Source organism: Apis laboriosa, unplaced genomic scaffold (genome assembly GCF_014066325.1).
Source record: "Apis laboriosa isolate Shangri-la unplaced genomic scaffold, ASM1406632v1 scaffold45_cov149, whole genome shotgun sequence".
Lineage (NCBI taxonomy): Eukaryota > Metazoa > Arthropoda > Insecta > Hymenoptera > Apidae > Apis > Apis laboriosa.
The window spans coordinates 1,263,329-1,282,397 of NW_025223361.1; the positions used below are offsets into that span (position 1 = coordinate 1,263,329).

At 37.4% G+C, this 19,069-nt stretch overlaps 1 protein-coding gene across 20 annotated transcripts in view; it reads right to left on the bottom strand.

Annotated features, from left to right (window-relative positions):
• Positions 1 to 19,069, bottom strand: part of LOC122716454 (voltage-dependent calcium channel type A subunit alpha-1) — a 155,856-nt gene that overhangs the window by 75,991 nt on the left and 60,796 nt on the right. Inside the window, exon 1 of one of the 20 annotated variants that reach the window (XM_043939539.1) lies at positions 11,655 to 12,380. The exons of the other annotated variants lie outside the window; for them this stretch is intronic. The gene's annotated coding sequence lies outside the window, so the exon portion shown is untranslated. Of the gene's footprint in view, positions 1 to 11,654; positions 12,381 to 19,069 lie in introns of those variants that run through there. 20 annotated transcript variants of the gene reach the window in all.

The following is a 19,069-nucleotide window of genomic DNA, read 5'->3' on the forward strand; positions in this document are numbered from 1 at the left end:
CTTTCATTGATCATGCTTCATCCCTCTCGTTCTCAACTTTCCATCGAGAGTGTATTTTCGAGAGTAATAATAATAATAATAATAATAATAACGAAATGGGGAAGGAATATTGGTCTTAAGTTAGGGATGTTTAGTTTAATTTTTCGAAAACTAGGATCGAATTTGTGTCGTGTGTAATTTAAGTGGTGAGGTGACCCGAATATCCTCGTTGATGAGGAAGTAATTTAATGGATTTGGAGGAAGATATTGAGAAGTGGAAAGGAAATTTGAAATTAACAATTTGATTTCATGTATGTGTTTCTCTAATGAAAATAGTTTATAAGTGATGGTAAGAGAATTTGTTTGTCTATTCTATTGAATGTAAATTTATAATTGTAATAGAGTGATGAAAGTAAATAGGTTGATTCCTTTGTTTTTCTTTTACTTGTTTCGTTATTCACTATATAAATTTTTAACTTCCTATTTTTACTCTTATTTATTGTTTGATTTCGTTATATGTATATCAAAATGTTTCCTTTTATTTATTAATAAATAAATAAATAAGGAACAAATATCAAAATATGAAAAACAGATTCATTTTCTTTATACTTTATAAAATGTTTGGTAATCTTTTAAATGTGTGAACACGTAATTTACATAATAAAGAATACAGGTTCTAAATTTGGATTAATTTAACAGATATAATTAATCAAAGACATTAAGATTTAAATTTGGCGATATTTTTATGAGAATTATACCGTAACAGTAAGTCATAACAATTATTACCCGCAGAGATAATTATATGGCGTACAAAGGATTAATTTGTGATGATGGCTTACAATGTTTAATATTCCATTTAATAATGAGAAATTCCTATTCTCTAATGCGAAATTAGAGATATTACGTACATATCTAAACTTAGTTTGATATTTACTTCTAACGCAGAAATTTCAAAAATCACTCGAGCTAATCAAATTTTTCTAAAAAAAAATCCTCTTTGTCGTTAAAACATTCGATTACAAATCATTTTATTATTTTTCATACTTTTAAATATATATATATATTTTTTCTCAGCATATCACTAAAACTTTAATGAATTGATCTGATGTCAATCAACTTACTGATTGACTTTTCTATAATGAAACATTTATAAATTTCATGATTTTTGTTACATATTGGATTACGTTTCGAAAGAAACTTTGAACCTTTTGCCATTTCGAGAATCGAGTAGGTTTTCCACGCGTAAAATCACGCAGAACTTTCTATCGAGGCCTTTGACACCCACGCGGTATACGCAAACAATGCTGTTTATTCTAAAACGTTCTTCATCATCCAATCGAATAGAACTAACCTCGAGACAGGATTCGATAATTATGTACCAATATTATTTATCAAAATAATTATTCGAATAAAATTTTTATTCTATGTTCTATTTATCGTGTCATTTCATTTTATAAATATAATTATTTATAAAATGTGATAATATTAAATATTTTATTTCGCACAAATATTTTTCTCGTGTTTAGATCTAACAAGATAATATCCATTTTTCTGATAAAAAATTTGCATTTCTTATAATAAGAGAACTTTCATTTTTGAACTAATAAAACTCTTCTTTTTATTCAATTATATTTATTTCAAGTAAATATAAATACTTACATTATTTCTCTTCTAAATTTCACAATTCTTGATTGAAAACGAGATAAAAATATAAATAAAAAACACGTTTGATTCTTCGTCTTCGTTGTTTTAAAATTAATCAACCACTCGATAAACAAATATATCGCTTATATATTTTAATCATTCGATTACTCGTTTCAAAATATTTCAGATAAAAAAAAAAAAAAAAAAATGTCCTCAAGGTTGTTCATTACAACAAAAAGATTCTAAATATCCCACACATTATATCATTCCATCTAACGAAACTACGATGCCAATTAGGTTAAACGAATGAAGCGACTCTGACCGTGGATGATTAAACGCACGCACACGCGACATTATCGTGGATCGTAAAAGACATTGGCCACGATGCGGCATGGCCAACCCCGGGGCAAGCTTTATTATGTACGAAGGACATATATATTTACGCCCTGGCTAGGTTGAAAGCGTGTGCACGCACGCTTCCACTCTTGGTCCACGGTGAAACTTTCGCGATATCGATCTAACCCGATCGTTGTTGATATAGGACAGAACCGCGAGGTTCGTGCCTGCTTTTCAAATTATTAAATTTTTCGTAGCTATCCTTAACCGGTTCGCGTGTCTGGAAATCGCGCAGCCCGTACTGAAAAAAACGTTATTCGCTTGTTATTTAAAATTCGAGAAATTTCGATGGTGTTCTGAAATTTTTAATTACCTCGAAATGGAAAATCGAGAAACGAAATTTCATATTGCGATTCGCATTCTAAAAATCGGCGGGAGGACGAGATTATTCTGTTTCGTATAAGGATAGGTACATCTTTACACTTCTGTATAATTCCACCGTAGGATCCTGGACAGCCTTTAATTTAACTTTCGCGAACGATCGAGATACGAGATACTCTTTGTCCTAAATTTAACTCATATCAATTGATACGATTAGCATGTATTCGTGTGTATTTCTTTGTAAAATGAATTTCTGGTTGATTAAAATTACGTGAAGAAGAATTAATAAAATATGTTTTTTGTCACGTGGAAATATGTAGAAGTGATGAATGATTAATGGAGAATTAAGTATACGTTTGATTTATTAGTAGTAGTTAATAGTCACGTGGCGCTAGTATCGCTGGTCGTAATACGTTAACGAGCTTTTACGATAGATCTTGAAAGATTGAAGATAATGGTATCTGATTCGAAGACGGTTGTAATAGTTTGCGAGATATTTAACATTAAAATTATCTTCTTTCCTTATATTCTGCGAGCGAGATGTTCTCTTCTTAATTAAAATGTCCTATTTAGCATTTCGAAACTGAACCGTGCAAAAGTTCATTAAAAAGTCAGCGTTATACTTAGGGACCTCTTCTCGTAAGTGGAAAGTGTAGCCTCTTCTAACTGTCAATTTCTCTTTTTCTTGAAAAGAAAATTCTAATTGAGATAATTGAAAACTCTAATTGAAAATTCTTAAACATATCTTTAAATAACAATGATTAATTGTTGACGAATAATCTCTATTTCTCATGAATTCTTCGAATTTATCCCTATTTGGCAAAATAGAAAAAAAAAACAATAAACAAACGATTAATAATAAAACAAAACAATAGCAATAAAACACTCGCTCAAATATAAATTTATCATTGTTTCATTATAAAAAATAAAACCTCCGTTTTCTTTTCTTGCGTACAAAAAAAAAAATTTTTATCGACATCAATATCCAACTCACGCCGTCAAAAAGGTGTACAATTTCTTTTTCTTTTTTTTTTCTTTTTACATATCCAATAATAACTCAAAAACGTATCTACCCTCCCTTCTCTCAAGATCCTCAATTATTACCAAACAAAACAGAAGACGGGGGGAGAGGGAGGGAAGAGAGGAAATCTCGTTCAGAAGAAGTTGTTCAGAGGAGAAAAGCCCGTGGAAAATATACAGGCAAGTTTAATCCCGTTATAAGCAAGCCCCGAGAATAGAGGCCCGACGTCGTTCGAAACGGCGGATTGAGATTCTTTCGGGAAGAATAGCCGGAGAAAATACACGGAAAGGTGGATACCTGGCAGCAAGTGACTATATATCTATTGATCGTTCATTCATGCTGCCCTTTCGGCCCCTCCTCTCTTCGCCTGTCCTCCACTCCCCCACCACCTCGCCCTCCTCCTCCATCCTCGTCTCGTAATCTCCTCTCGCTCTACGGGCGTCACAGCCAGTCCTGCCAACCCCGCGGAACCAAACTCTGCCCGCTCGCACACGTGCCGCGCACGGTCTCGTTCCGCCACTCCTACCAACCTCTCCCGCACGTTGAGAGAAACCTACCTACCTAGGCCGGTCTCACTCAGGAAAGCAATCAGCCACGACAATCGGCCTGATACGAGTCGACGTAACACTTTCGTCGGAATTTCGACCCAATTTCGCGGGTTTTTATCATCAAGGGGGATGAGGGGGATGAGGAGGTGGGCGAGGGAGGAGAACACGTTGCTGCGCCACGGGGGTTGTCCTCCTTCCCCCTCCCCAGAAACACGTCCGATCCAATTTTTGGGTCGTCAACTAGGCACGAGATTTCTTTGTCGGTTGAGAATTCGCCTAGATAAGAAACTTTCCCCCTCGGTCTTCTTCATCCTATTTCCCTCTCTCTCTCTCTCTCTCTCTCTCTCTCTCTCTCTCTCTCTCTCTCTCTCTCTCGAATAGAATCGAACAATCCGGGAATACAGGAGACAAAGGGAAAGGGGTGGATTCTCGAGTCGAAGCCGGTAAAAATTCACAGTCGACGCGAGGAGACGTGATAGAAAAACGTTTTTTTCTTTTTCTCGGTTCGCCCGATATTATCGACCGAGATTCCCATGTTCGAGCGTATGTCGGTAAAGATCGATCGAGCAGAGATTGGATGCACGAGGGACGCGATTAGCCGAGCGAATGGCGAAACGACACGCTTCCTATTATTTAATTGACGTTACGTAACTTACGGCTTTTACGTGACAAACCGATCCTGCGGATCTCTAATAAATTAACGTCCGCGAGGACGCTCGAACAGGGATCGTCGACCCCTCCTTTCTTATTTCAAGTTTTGAAGAAACACGATTTTGGGAGATAAAAAGGAATTGGAACTCGAGTTTATTTTATTTTGTGCCGGAAAAATGTATGGAAATTGCATATAGAGTGAATTATGGTATTATGGTATTATTTAATGGCCGCGTTAGAGTAATCTTTATTTTTTAACCATTTTATGTTTTGTATTATTGTTATCTATTGCGTATACACAATATTTTATATTAAGTTAAGTAATTTTAATTTATTAAGCGGATGCACTGATATTGTTGAGGAAACGAACTGTTTGAGAAAATTAATTTTTATGCAAAAGTATTCCATATTCTATAAACTGTTTGTGTAGCTATGTTATTTTTAGTTCCATTCCAGTATTGATCTCAGAAAATAACAAGTGTAAAGAGATTCCCAAATGATTTGTTTGTTTCTTAATCTTTTTCAATAAATATTTATACTCTTTTATTAATATTAATAATTGATAGAAGAGAAATTTTCTAAAGACTTTAAGAAACGTTATCTTGATAGATAATCCAAAATATTGTAATCTATCGTGACACTTGACAATTTGAACATTGCTTAAAATCTGCAATTCTGAATTAACGATATCGATTTATTGGTACACGATCTTAGAAATTCAAATTTCGTTTATTCTTGAAGATATATGGAAATCGTGATTGCATATGAATTATCATAATACGGTTTGCTTAGAAGCAAGAAGGTTTTCACTATTTCACGGAGTGAGCAAAACTTCCTGCGTAAAGTTTCTAACTTGAATTGCTTCGAGAGCAAATTTCGATATCGCGTTCGACACCTTCTTGACACATCGTCTTAAGAACAATTTGACGACGTTCAACGAATCGCTATCTCTCTTCTACCTCTTCTATTTTATATCTACTATGTATACAAGACGTGGACAAAAGATTCGTAGAATATTAAGTTCTTTTCTCGATAACACTCAAATAATTTCAACTGATAATTAGTAGAATATTTATGCAAAATAAAATTTGAATGAATATATTCGATTAAAGGAAAGAAAAGAATTTATTCTTATTTTTCAAGTAATACGTAATATAATTTGAATATTTTGTCTTCTTTTTCATATCGTGCATAAATGCGTAAGTATCCATAATTTAATCATCAAATTAATTGAAAAATTAACAATTATGTGGTTTATAACTTGTGTGAAATGATATAAAAGAATACAAAATGAAAACAAAATGTTTCGCTATTTTTTGAAAAAGTAATGAATTAACGATAAACTAAAAAATTTTAACTATACATATTATTTATTAAAAGGTGATGAGATAAGAGAAAAGAGATTAAAAAATGTCGAGAGACTTGTTTATTAAATTATAAACTTAAAATTTCATTTTGCATTAGATTATGCAAGATATAACTAAATTATAATAAAAGTAGAGATATCTTACTTCATTTGATTATTGGATTAAATTAAATTGCTTGTAACTTGAAAAATAAGCTTAAATATTTTTCAACAATCTTTAATTTCTAGAATATCACTATAAATATTCTAAAACATTCTATATGAATAATATATATATATCATTTCAATAATCCAAATTCTACTATTTACCTCATTTAAATTATACGTTCCTTTCAGTGAACAATGAATAAAAGTGCAAACATTATAGAATATATATTTGTATGAATAAAATTATTCATACAAATAAACAAATTTGTTATGTGTGAATAAAAATTTAATTTCAAATTATTATAAACATAAATTGCTTGTAACTTGAAAAATAAGTTTAAATATTTTTCAACAGCCTTTAATTCTTAGAATATCACTATAAATATTCTATCTGCAGAACATGAATAATATATATATATATCATTTCAATGATCCAAATTCTATTATTTATCTCATTTAAATTATACGTTCCTTTCAGAATGAATAAACGTGCAAACATTATAGAATATATATTTGTATAAATAAAATTATTCATACAAATAAACAAATTTGTTATATGTGAATAAAAATTTAACTTCAAATTATTATAAACATAAGAAGACATTCCTCTTTCAAAATGCCCGCCAAAAATTATCAAACAGAAACAAATACAAGAAATGATAGATCGTGAAAATAATGGAACAAATAAATAAATAAAAAAAAAAAAACAATTACGTGATCCAAAAAATAAAAGAAATTTCTGCAATATAAATTATTCAGTAACGGATTTTAATTCTACCAAGCATTATCAAACGAGATTTTTCCAGGATGCGCAAGATGGGATGCCGATTTAAGATCGAGTCGAAAATAGCGAAGCGACGTTGAAGGCAATTTCGGATAATAGCTCGTGCCGGAAGAAGAAAATGGAAGAAACCGCTTCGATTCGGTCGCCGACCTTTATTTTTCGCGATTTTCGAGAAACAGGCGTAAAAAAAAGAGAGAGAGAGAGAAATACGGGTTAAATGAAAATTAGAGTGAAAACTTGGTCGTGTGTCTATGGACAAATGGTCACGGGCCTTTTAATGAAAGCGATAAATCGCTCCGTATAAAATAAATTCCTGATGCAGCGCGCCAAATTAACGGAAAGTGGATCCTTTTTTTTTTTTTTGCGTGTTATATTTACGAGGTGGAAACTCTGCGAGAAAGATGACACCGTGCGAATTAACACCATGATTTTCTGTTAATTAATCTTAGAAGCTGTTTATTCAAAAATATATCACGTACGTTCTTTCGGTTGTTCGATTTCGAAATATAATAAACGAATATGGTAAAGAAATTGGAGCAGTGTCTGATCACTCTCGAAGATTTCTACTGCGGTTAAACGTTACTTAAAAGTTACTCAAATTAAACGAGTAAATTAATTGATTTTGATTGATTCAAAGATTTGTTCGGATTAATTAATTAATTATATTTTCATCCTATGTTATTTATATCTGGTATTTTTGTTGTAATATTTCATGAAATGTGATATTTTTCGTAAGTTTGTAAAAATTTAGAAATTTTTCGTTGTCTTTTGATTTATTGCAAGTTGCAATATGTAATCATTTTTCGATAATTAATTAATCGATTGAAGCCAAATAATTGATAGCTTGGTCGAAGACTATATTGTACACAAATTCATAAAAGTGACTGATTAACTTTAATTGAATCTTGAAAGAATATATCAAGCAAAGTGATATAAGTAATTCGAGTTGAATTGATATGAATTCAAGCAATTTAATTTAAAAGTATTAAAATTAATCGAATATTTTTTTCTCGAATGAAAAGAACTGTTGTCTGATTATTGTTGGGAATTTTTACTACAGTTGAGTATTCTTTAAGCCTCGTTCAGATTACTATACAGTTGATTCAAGGAAGCTAGAAATTAAATAATTTGAAATTTTCATTCAAGTTATTGTGTTAATGTTATTTGTCACTTCAATTTTCAAATAACTTAATTTAGATAAATAAATATCCTAACATGAAATCGAAGGCGATTATATTTATTGGAATTTCTATAATAATGAGAGAAATTTTTGTATGTTTCATATTCTCATCTTTCATGCATTATTGCACGAAATATATTTCTCATAAATAATTCTATCATTACAACCTTCTAATTCATTCTTATTTTAAATTAATATAAATTCACCATACAAATTTATAATCCTATCGTTTTCAATTTATTCTTCCCTAATTCTGACATTTGATCACGTGACGATTATTTATCAGATCAAATTTTTTATCATTATATTTTTTATTTCAAACTATTGTTACGAATGTGACCGAAAACTGAAATAAAAATAATTAATGAATTCTTGTTCTAATCTCTATTGCTCATATTTACGTAAATTCTCTTTCTTTTGTAAACAAATTTATAAATCAATGTTCTTGTTCTCATTTTATATTTTAAATGCATTTTAAAGGTACATTTAAACGAATAAGAACAAATGATGGAGCAAATGAAACAATATTTCTTAAATTTACATCGAAAAAATTCTGAAATGTTGATGATCAAATAATTCATATTGAAACACGTGACATTATGCCCAATAAAGAATAATTGCACTCTTAATAACGTTTGAAAACAAAACTCTGAAGAATTATTTTTCACGTTACGAGAGTGAAAGTTATTTCATTCTCAATGCAGAGTCCACTTGAGAAAAATACTCTCGAGAGCTGCTCTCGAATATTATTTTTTTACTTAGTCGATATTCCATTATGAGTGAAATTTACTCTCGAACAATCATTCTCAAAGGAACTCGTCTCCACTCACGAGAAAATACTCAACTCTCGAAGATTTTACCCTCAAATATCCTTTATATCCTTCCCTCTTCGAATTTTCAATTTGGTGAACGAAACAGTCGAAAGTTATTTAATTTCATTTAATTTTACTAAACGAGAAAAGGACTCCTCCACTTAACGCAAACACACTTTTAAATATAAAATCGAATTTTTACAGATATTTCAGAGTTAATTTTTTTTTTTTATCAATAAATAGAATAGATACAATCAAGATACCAATGTTGTTATTGCACGATGACTACTAAAATACAATCCTCGTGAAAAGAAAAAAAAAAAAAAGAAACTGTCATCCATTTTTCTTTCAATTACTAATTAATATCTTCTGTGGAGCAGAATCAGATTCTGCTTCTAAACAAATGCAAATTTTACGATAACACCAACGTCTCCATTCGTCGTTTTATTTTTTCATTATCGAGCAGGATTAATTTAGAAAATATTTCATTACTCTTCCATTTCGCGGAAAATATAATGCAAAGAAGTTACGTTCAAAGGCTCGATCCATTAAGTGACACATCAGAACCTAATCGATATGATTAAAGCGTAAAAAGAGGACAGACTGTATACCTTCACTGTATGCTATCCCCTATCCTTAAAGCTCCAAGATTCCTTCTTCGAAAAAATATTCACGCTCGTTCAAATCGCTATTCCATCGAATCCCATCCAAATCACTTTTGTACACGCGTGTTACTTTTTACTCTTTTATCAAAAATCTGTTCCACTCGATCAAACTTTCAATTTCTCTTTTAGTTAGACTGCTTAGATATTTAAATTTTAATGAAAATCTGTGGAAATCTGTTTCACTTTTGAAATATTACATTTTGCATATTTAAATCTTTCACAAGACTCTAAAAACTAGAATATAGTTTTATAACTAATATATAACTAATATTAATTATTATTATATAAGTTAATTATTATTAATATAAGTTTTAAAACTAGAATATAATCTAAGAATATCTGACAAGTATAAAATAATTGAGTTTCTATTTAGCCAATTGTGTCAATTAACTGATAATTTGTCAGTCATAGGTTTGTTGTCAAGGAAGAGGGTCTTCGAAAAGAAAGGTCGAAAAGCCGTCTTTGCCATGGGATTCGTTGCGTTCCCTTTAACTGGTCGCGTTGCATTCGTGAACAGACAGCACGGGCTGATAAGTGACGCGATGAAAGCTCGATAAGTACTCGATGGAATAAACGGGGCCAACACGATACGACAAACACACGGGGGGAGGAAACGATCCACCAGGGTATCGCGCCACGCCGTGTAATTTTCTTTCTACGAATACGCCATAACTCGAGGCATGACGACTCGTTACACGAGGAGGAAATCGATGGACGAAATTAGAATATAAAAGTTTCTCGGTAATTCGCGAATTGTTATTTTTCTTGGAAGAGATTTTTAAGCTTCGTTATTGCGTTGGTATTAATATTATACTCTGCTATTAGAATTTTATCAATCCTTTGAATGATGGAAGATGACGGCCAATCGAACGATTTTACGATTTTATTTTTTGAGTTCGATTATGAATATATATCCGTGGTTGAGAGAAGATTATTGAACAATGTGGAATATTTTGGTTATTGATGTATGTATATGTAGGTTACCTTTTAATTTCCAATGTTGCATCAGTTGCAATACTTATCTCGAAAATATGTCAAAGCTGTGAACATCGAGTGTATTTAATTCAATTATTTAATTTAATAATTAAATGTGTTTTATTTTAAACGTGATTTAAATATTTACGGATAAATATTGTTCAATAATATTCTAAAAAGCATTGAGAAGTAATAAGAATTCTGACAATTTTTACTTTCATATTACTCTCTAAAATGATATCAAACAAATAATTTTGAACGAAATCGATTCACAAGTGAAAACATACAATCAAGATCAGCTTGATTTGATGCAAACGTGGCTTCAAGGATCGAATGTTATATACGCATCTATTAAAAAGGTGAATAATTCAGATATCATTCGATATCATTAACTTCAACTTCGTGACAAGAATACAGAATACAAGACACAAGACGAGCGAATTTTAATTCAAATTAGAATTTTTTCGGCTTCGAGGAAACGAGATATCGATAACCGAGAGTGTGCCGGTATACTCGAACTGTTTATACAGTCAAATAGACAGTAACCGATTGATACTTTACGTACGCTGATACACTGATAAAGAGGTCAAACGGGGAAACAACACCGCATCGTTAATTCGAATTTCTGAAACGATCACACACGAGCAACAGTCACGAGTCATCGTTAAATATATATGCCAATCTCGCGAGCATACGTTACACTTATTCGGTTAAACGGTATTTCGGCATCGTATGAAACTATAACGATAGAAAAGGACGAAACACTCTACGTGTACTACTACGGTATATACATATATATATATATATATACATATACACACTCGTGTCGAACGAACAACGATGTCCGGCTTCCACGTGAAGTAGGTCAATTTCGTGAACGGCTCCATCGAAAACACGAACGTTCGAATAAAGGGGAATGAAGAATATTGGGTGAACAACGCGTCACGAAACTGATCTGCCCACCACCAACTTATAGGTTAGAAATTTCGACGCGCACGACACGGCACATACGACGATCGCGTGAACGAAACGAGCGAGTGGAATCACCGAGTCCGAGCGAGAGAGAGGCGTAGATACAAGGTGTTCCATGTAACGAGGTGATTTCGCAATGAAATCGGTAGGAACGAAGAATCACAGTGCCATATTCCGGTTTCGCTGGACTCACCTCTAGAGGGAGGCAGGGGCTGGTTGCGGCCATGTTCCTACATGCGTTCGAGCCTCTGCCCTGCTGGCGATTCCCTCTTCGTGCTGAGGCACCACTTTAAGAAACCACACTACACTCGACGAAAGGCTTCGCCGCCTCCACGACGAACACAGTAGCCCTCCTCTATTTCCCAGTGAGAACGGGGAACGGAAGGGAACGAAAGAAAAAAAAAAAAAAAAAAAAAAGACGGGGAAAAAAAATATCACCACATACCACTTTTTCTCTCTCTCTTCGATATCCTTTTCCCTTCTCTTCCTCGATTTTATCCTCCTCCTCCTCCTCCTCGATTTCCCGATCCACCCGTAACACCCGTTTTCTTATCGTTTCTTCTTCGCTCTTGATCGCTCGTTCGCGCAAAAACGATCACTCGGAGAGACTCGCGGAGAGACTGGAGAGAGGGAGAGAGAGAGAGAGAGAGAGAGAGAAGAGAGGGGGGGAATGCCTCTTCCTCTCTCCTAAACTCTAAACTCTCTCGATCCCGAGACGACGAGACAAACGGAACCAACCACTTCTACCTTCCTTTTCTTCTTCCTCGTCTTCCTCCAGCACCTCTCTTCCTCTCCTTCTTCCACCTCGTCGCCGACGTCGTCGTCTTTCCTCCCTTTCGAGTCTCCCTCCCCTCCTCCCCTGCGGCAACACACCAGAACGCACTCTCGATCGGTCTCGCGACGAGGATGACGATTCCTCTCGATCCTCGGTTGATCCTCCTCCTCCTCCTCCTCCTCCTCCTCCTCCTCCTTCTCCTCCTCCTCCTCCCGCTGCCTCCTTCCTCGATCCCGAATTCGCACCCGCACTCTTACTCGCACCTGTTCCTCTTCTTCCACCTCCTCCTCCTCCTCCAGCTCCTCCTCCGCCTCCTCGTTCGCGTCCACGTCCTCCTTTGAAGCTCCTGTCGCTCCTATTCCTGTTCCTCCTTCCTGTCGTTGTCGTCGTCGTCGTCGTCGTCCTCGTCCTCGTCCTCGTCCTCGTCCTGCTTCTCCTCGTCCTTCTTCTGCTCGTCGTGTTCGCCGCCGCCGCCGCCGTCAACCGCCACCACCGTAGTACCACACTCTGGTACGCATAACAAACGCACTCGCGTCCCTCAGCGTCTCCGAGGGCGATCGAGCGGCGACCGAACGAAAACCCTTTCACCGACACCCGCACACACTCACTCTCTCTCTCTCCCTCTCTCCCTCCCTCCCTCCCTCCCTACTTCCTCTCCTCGTCGCGTAACTCCACTCGCGGCTCTCTCTCCTCCTCCTCCTCCTCCTCCTCCTCTCTCTCTCCCCCCCTGCCTCCACTAGATTCGATTCGATTCGATTCGCGCCCGTTCACGTCCACGCGTCCACGTCCACGTCCACCACGTCCCCGTGTCCTCCTTCCGCTTCTTCTTCCTCTTCTTCTTCCTCTTCTTCTTCTTCTCACGNCTCTTCTTCTTCTTCTTCTTCTTCTTCTCACGCACTCGCGCAACAACAACAACAACACAACAACGACAACAACAACAACAACAGCAACAACACTACGATCTCGTCCAGTCCTCGCCTCGACCCGCCGCCGTCCTCTATCGTCCGAGCCCCACTCGCGTTTTCAAACGCTGATATGACGAATATATATATATATACACACACACGCGCACACACACATACATATATATATATATATATATATATATATGTCCCAACCGGCCAGGCAGAAGGAGGATTCCGCTTGCGGACTCTCTACTACCTTCCAAGGGAATCTCGAATTGCCCTTCTCACTGCTCCTTTCTTCCCCCTTTCTCTCTTGTCCGTTTCACTCGGCCGGAAGTTCACGCACTACCTACGTTCCCCGAGCGTCGGAGCTCGTGGCCACAGCGGGACGGTCGCTCGACTACGCTCTCCTCGCTCTTCCACCACCACCTACACACGCGCCTCCTCTGTCTCTCTGTTTCTCTCTCTCTCTCTCTCTCTTCGCCCCTTACCTCCCTCTCGCTTCCCTCTCTCTCTCTCTCTCTTCGTTCCTCTCCGCGCCCTCGCGAGCTTCTCTCCTCCTTCCTCTCCAAATTCCGCGGTTCGGCGTTTCCGTCCCTCTCCTCGAGAAGGTTCCCCCTCCCTCTAGGCCGCCTCCTCTTCTCCTTCTCCTCTTCCTCTTCCCGCAGCACTATATCTCTCTCTCTCCTTCTCGCTCCACATCGACGAGTTCGCGCCCGTTCGCTGCCTCGTCTTCGTCGCTCCTCCGCGTTACACCCCTGAGTAGGGGGGCGTGCAGCCGCGTATCAACAAGGGCGAGGAGCCCCTCGAAGATATAATTGTTGGAGATAATTGGATTGGTGATTCGATGAATTTGAGGGGATTTATATCGTTTGCTTTTTTTCGTATGATTAAACGTTTAAAGTCTTAGGATATTTCGTGTTATTATCTATCACTGGTTGCTCGAGTGTCTTTGAATTTAAATTATTGTAATTATTTGTAAGTGGTATACAGGTTCCTTTTTTTTTTTTTTATTTGTTGTCATCGACAGTCGTCTCGAGAACTCGAGAGTTGGGAATAGGAGGAGAAGTTTGTAAACTAGTTTTTGCTTATAGTTCCCGCGCAACGTGTTCGACGCCTATTAGTCCGTTGGCAACGCGTGTCGTCACGCGTCCCGCTTGAACGATTTGAATTTGAACGGTGTTACTATCATTTCTTTCTTTCTGTTGTGCGTAATCAAATGTAATTGGAGAGGTATTCTTTTTCCTCGACGTTTGTAATGAAGGAAGAATTTTATAATCTTTATAATTGAATAATCTCCTCGATCCTTGTACACGAAAAGTATCTTTCTGCGAGACGAACCACGAAGAAAAATTTAATCGTTATATACGTTTCTTCTTGCTATAAAACGAGAAATAAAAAGTTTAAAATTTGCTTAAAATACATGCTTAAAATACAATTCGAATTATATTCCATTTCAAGATCGATTAATCATTCCTAAGGATTCTTCTTCCCCCGCTACTTTTCCAAAAAAAAAAAGGGAAAAAAGAAAAATAAACGAAAGAAAATTTCATCGTATTTCCTTCGAAACAGAGGCTGGATAGATTTTACGATTGAGAATATTTCGTGTTTCTCGAGACGGATGATTTCCCCCGGCGCGTTTTCGAAAAAGAATAATCATTATCACAAGGCAGGGAGAGCAGGTGTCGTCGGATCGGCTGGTGTGCGTAAGAATTCGTGACCGTAAGTGAGCTTTCGCTCCCTCGTGGGTGTGCGTCGGACCGATACAGCGTCAAGAGGCATGCGCCGCTTGAGCAGGGAGGGAAACGAGCTTTCGGGGTGCATGAACGTTCCTTGCAGTCTCGGCGCCCCGTCCACCCTCCTCCGCCTCGAATCGAATAATTCATGGAAAACCGTCGTTTCCCTGTTATTCGTCGAACAACAACCGCAACCGTGATTCGAAAATCACGGCCACCTTTTCACGATCTTTCGCGCGCGCGCGCGCGCGCGCCTCTTCGATCATCGATATTCGTTGGACGATCGAAGACGAGGATATATAATTGCCACTGGGTCGGTTCACTGATCCCGCCAACGTTGCCACTGTTAATTGTCCTTGCGAGCGAAACGAGGTAACGACCGGATCGTTGCGAAATGACCGCGATAAATTCCGACCTCAGCCTCTCCAACATCCCTTATCTGATGACTCTGTTTTCTTCCCACCACCCTTCGAGCAATTGATCAACCCTCTCCTCTCCTCGAGAACCTTCCTCCCCCTCCTCTCATAGTTTTGCAACGCAAGTTTATAGACCCGTAGACCTTGGATACGAAACTTTTTGAATTTTTATATATTTTTCCACGCGGTGCGATCTCCTCCTCTTCTTCCTCCTCGAGAAATTCCATCTATCCGTGAGATTATAATGGTGGATATGGACAATTTGCTCGCGACACAAGAAATCTTGCTTCCCCATATTCTGGGTTATCCTGGCTGACATATAGAATAGCCTCGGTTGCGGTGGCACGAAACTGAGAATCGGGTTATCGATGCGGTGCGAAAACAAATGCAATCGGGGGAGGAGGGAAGGGGAAGGGAGAAGGGTAAACAACGCATCGATAAATCTTTGGACACTCATTAAATCCTTACTATAAATCTACTATATATATATATATATACATACGCAAACATAATCTCAGACGGACAAAAAAAGTGGATCTTTTTTAAACTGAGAGGACCAAAAGCTTGAGATGCTCTCGTCTCCCCCCTGCCTCTCTTCTCCTTCTGTACCGAAGCCGAGGAGGGGGAGGAAGAAGAAAGAAAGAAAGAAAGAAAGAAAGAAAAGAAAAGAAAGTCGCTGCGATGCGATGCACCCGGATGGCTGCTGGCTGCGCCGCCGTTCCACGCGATTCCACGGTATAAAGGATTCAGCTTTAAATCCGCGAGATTGTAGGGGGTGTATAGAGGCAGAGGAGGGAAGGGAAGAAGGACAAAGAGAGGGACAGGGAGCGAGACAGGGCAGTGGTCGAGGAGGGGGTTGGCGGAGGGGGTTGGCAGGCAGCGTTCTGGGTTTCTGGGTTCGCTCCGCTACGAAGTTCGGAGGAAGGCTGCTCTGTGCTACGAATGTGGGACAGTAGGTCAGCGCACTCCGTGACCCCCGCCGCGGCCTACCCCTCTTCGGTGCATACACCCTGATGCGATACGTACGACCCTCCGATTCTCCCTCCCTTTCACCCTTCTCTCTCTCTCTCTCTCTCTCTCTCTCTCCATCGCTTCCATTTTCCCTTCCTCCTTTCGCGAGCTCCTTCTCTCTGTCTTTCACCCTCTCCGCTCTTCCTGTTATCCGCTTCCTTCTGACCGATCGCATTACCTTACGCTACTACTGTACTACTACTACTGTACCGATCGCGGTTGGAACGTTGTGCGATCGTTTTCACGATTTCTAGGTGGCCTCGAACTGTATATAAGGGGAGGGAAGGTTTTAGCACCGGTGATAAAACGGAGGAGAGGGAGGAGGAGGTTGGCTGTCTCCTCGTTTCTGTCGTTCGAAATGCAGGTGATCGTCCCGGTTATTGACTTCCAACGCTTCTAACTCCCGGTGTTTTTGGCTCTTGCGCATCGTTCATCCGCCGTTCAATGCCTGGCATTGATCGTTCCTTTCCGTTATCTTGAACAAAAACATCGCGATGTTGCGCCAACCCGCATAACGTAACCAAACTGGAATGGACTGTCCGAGAGCTGGGCGAAAACGGTTTGGAAAGATTCGGGGCCGGTCGAGCAGAGTCGACTCGGTCGATCGATTTGTTTTTCTGCTTCTATGATTTTCCTGCTCCCAGGAAATCTAATCTAATTCGCGAGTGTTTCGATCCTCCTTCGAACTTTTGAATAGTATTTGTATTTTCTTTTTTTTTTTGTAAATGGAATTTTTTTAATTGTTTTCCTCGAGTTAAATTTATTGGTCCGAGAATTGTAATATTGAGAAGAGAAGTTTCGTTTGGAGAGTCGTAAGAACTTTTACGCTACAAATTTTTCTCTGATTCGTTATTAATAATAATTTTGTTTTTCCCCCGTATTTGTTATATTTTATTTGTATTTTTCGGAGATAATAATGTTTTTACACCGGAAGTAATCTCTCGTGGTGGAATACGCGGTTTTTACAGTTTTTCGATTAATTTTGAACGTGGCGTAAATTTAAAATTTATTAAATTTCTTGCCTTCGAGATGATGCGGTGTGTATTTAATATTTGATCCTCGCCGTGTAAGCAAACGAAACAACGATGGGCAAACATTGCAACGAAGGAAACGTAAATTTATTACGAAGCGAAAATATCATCGAAATTCGCAATATGGAAATATCACCAAAATCGAGTTTCTTCGACGAAATTATTCTTGTTGTCGTTTTTTTTATTTTTTCTTGATCTTTCATTTCATCGTTGTTTCGTTAGAAGAAAAACATAACAACAGTTGTGCCGCTGATAAAATATACTCGCTCATTGCTTATACCAACGGTTTCAGAATTTTGATCGAGCAAAATGGAACCAGTTTATCCATCGTATAAAAAGAGTTTATATAACTCATTTTATCAAGGATTTTAATAAAAGTTCGTTGCACGTAGAAAATAATGAGTCACACGCATATAAATTTCCTTTTAAATACAATTTCTTCCGAAAATATTTCTTTACAACAGGATAATAAATCGTCAACTCACATTTTCCTTTTTCCAATATCTTTATAAAATTATTAAACGAAAATAAATCCTAGAAATTTAAAAAATTAATTTCTATTCTTATACAACATACCCCTTTATATTATATTCGTAATAAAATGAAATTACCGTCCATTTTGACAAATTTACTTAAATAATGAGAAACTTGTAGAAACCATTTCCACTTTCTAATATCTCGCTTAACCCAAAACCATTAATTTATCAAGAATTCTTCTCCCCTCGATCAACGAAAGATACCGATAGTCTACAAATCTAAATCTAAAAACCTTGAATCTATCTGGACGAATCGGCATCCCTGCGTCCGCCCACTTCTCTTACCGCCTTTATTTGGGTCGTTTGGCAAACTATCGTACGCACGACTTGCCCACGGACCAAGACGATACGATCCAGTGCACGCGAACGCGATAAAATCAATATGTCTCCTCCCCTTTTGTTCATCACCCTCTCTCTCTCTCTCTCTCTCTCTCTCTGTCTATTACTTCTTTTTCTTCGTTCCTTCGCCGAATTCGCCTTCGTCGCCATCGATTAAACTTGCCCAAGTTCGACTACCACCAACTAACCTAACCACGAACCTAACCCACCATCGATCCTGTGTGAAAGAATATAATACATACGCGGAGGAGCAAAAATCTATCTCTTATCCTCTCTCCATCGACTCTCGTTTCGAGCTCACCGATTTATTTAATTCGTGGCAAACGATCGGCCCAAATACACCATAGTTTCATTCGTCCTCCAGATCTGTCCTCGAACAGGAGCAGGAGACTCGAGCTTCGTAGTCGATCGATTTTCCAAAACTCTGCTCTCTCTGAAATCGTCACCGTTATTAATCCCAAACTATGATCGAAGTAACAGAATATTGGAATCATCGAGAAGTCAACGAGGTTTCTATCGATTTATAGAAACTAGAATTATTCGTGCAATAATTAGAACGATTTTATTTCTTAACGAAGAATCAAAAAGTTCCTTATAATGTTGAAAGACGGTTGTTACATACAAAGAATACAATTATTCGATCAATGAGAAGAAGTAAGAGAATATTTGGAATCATCGAGAAGTCTGCGAGGTTTCTATCGATTTATAGAAACTAGAATAATTAGAACGATTTTATTTCTTAACGAAGAATCAAAAAATTCCTTCTAATGTTGAAAGACGGTTGTTACATATATAAACAAAGAATACATATTCGATCGATGAGAAGAAGATACAAAACACTCGAAGACAAAAGAATTTA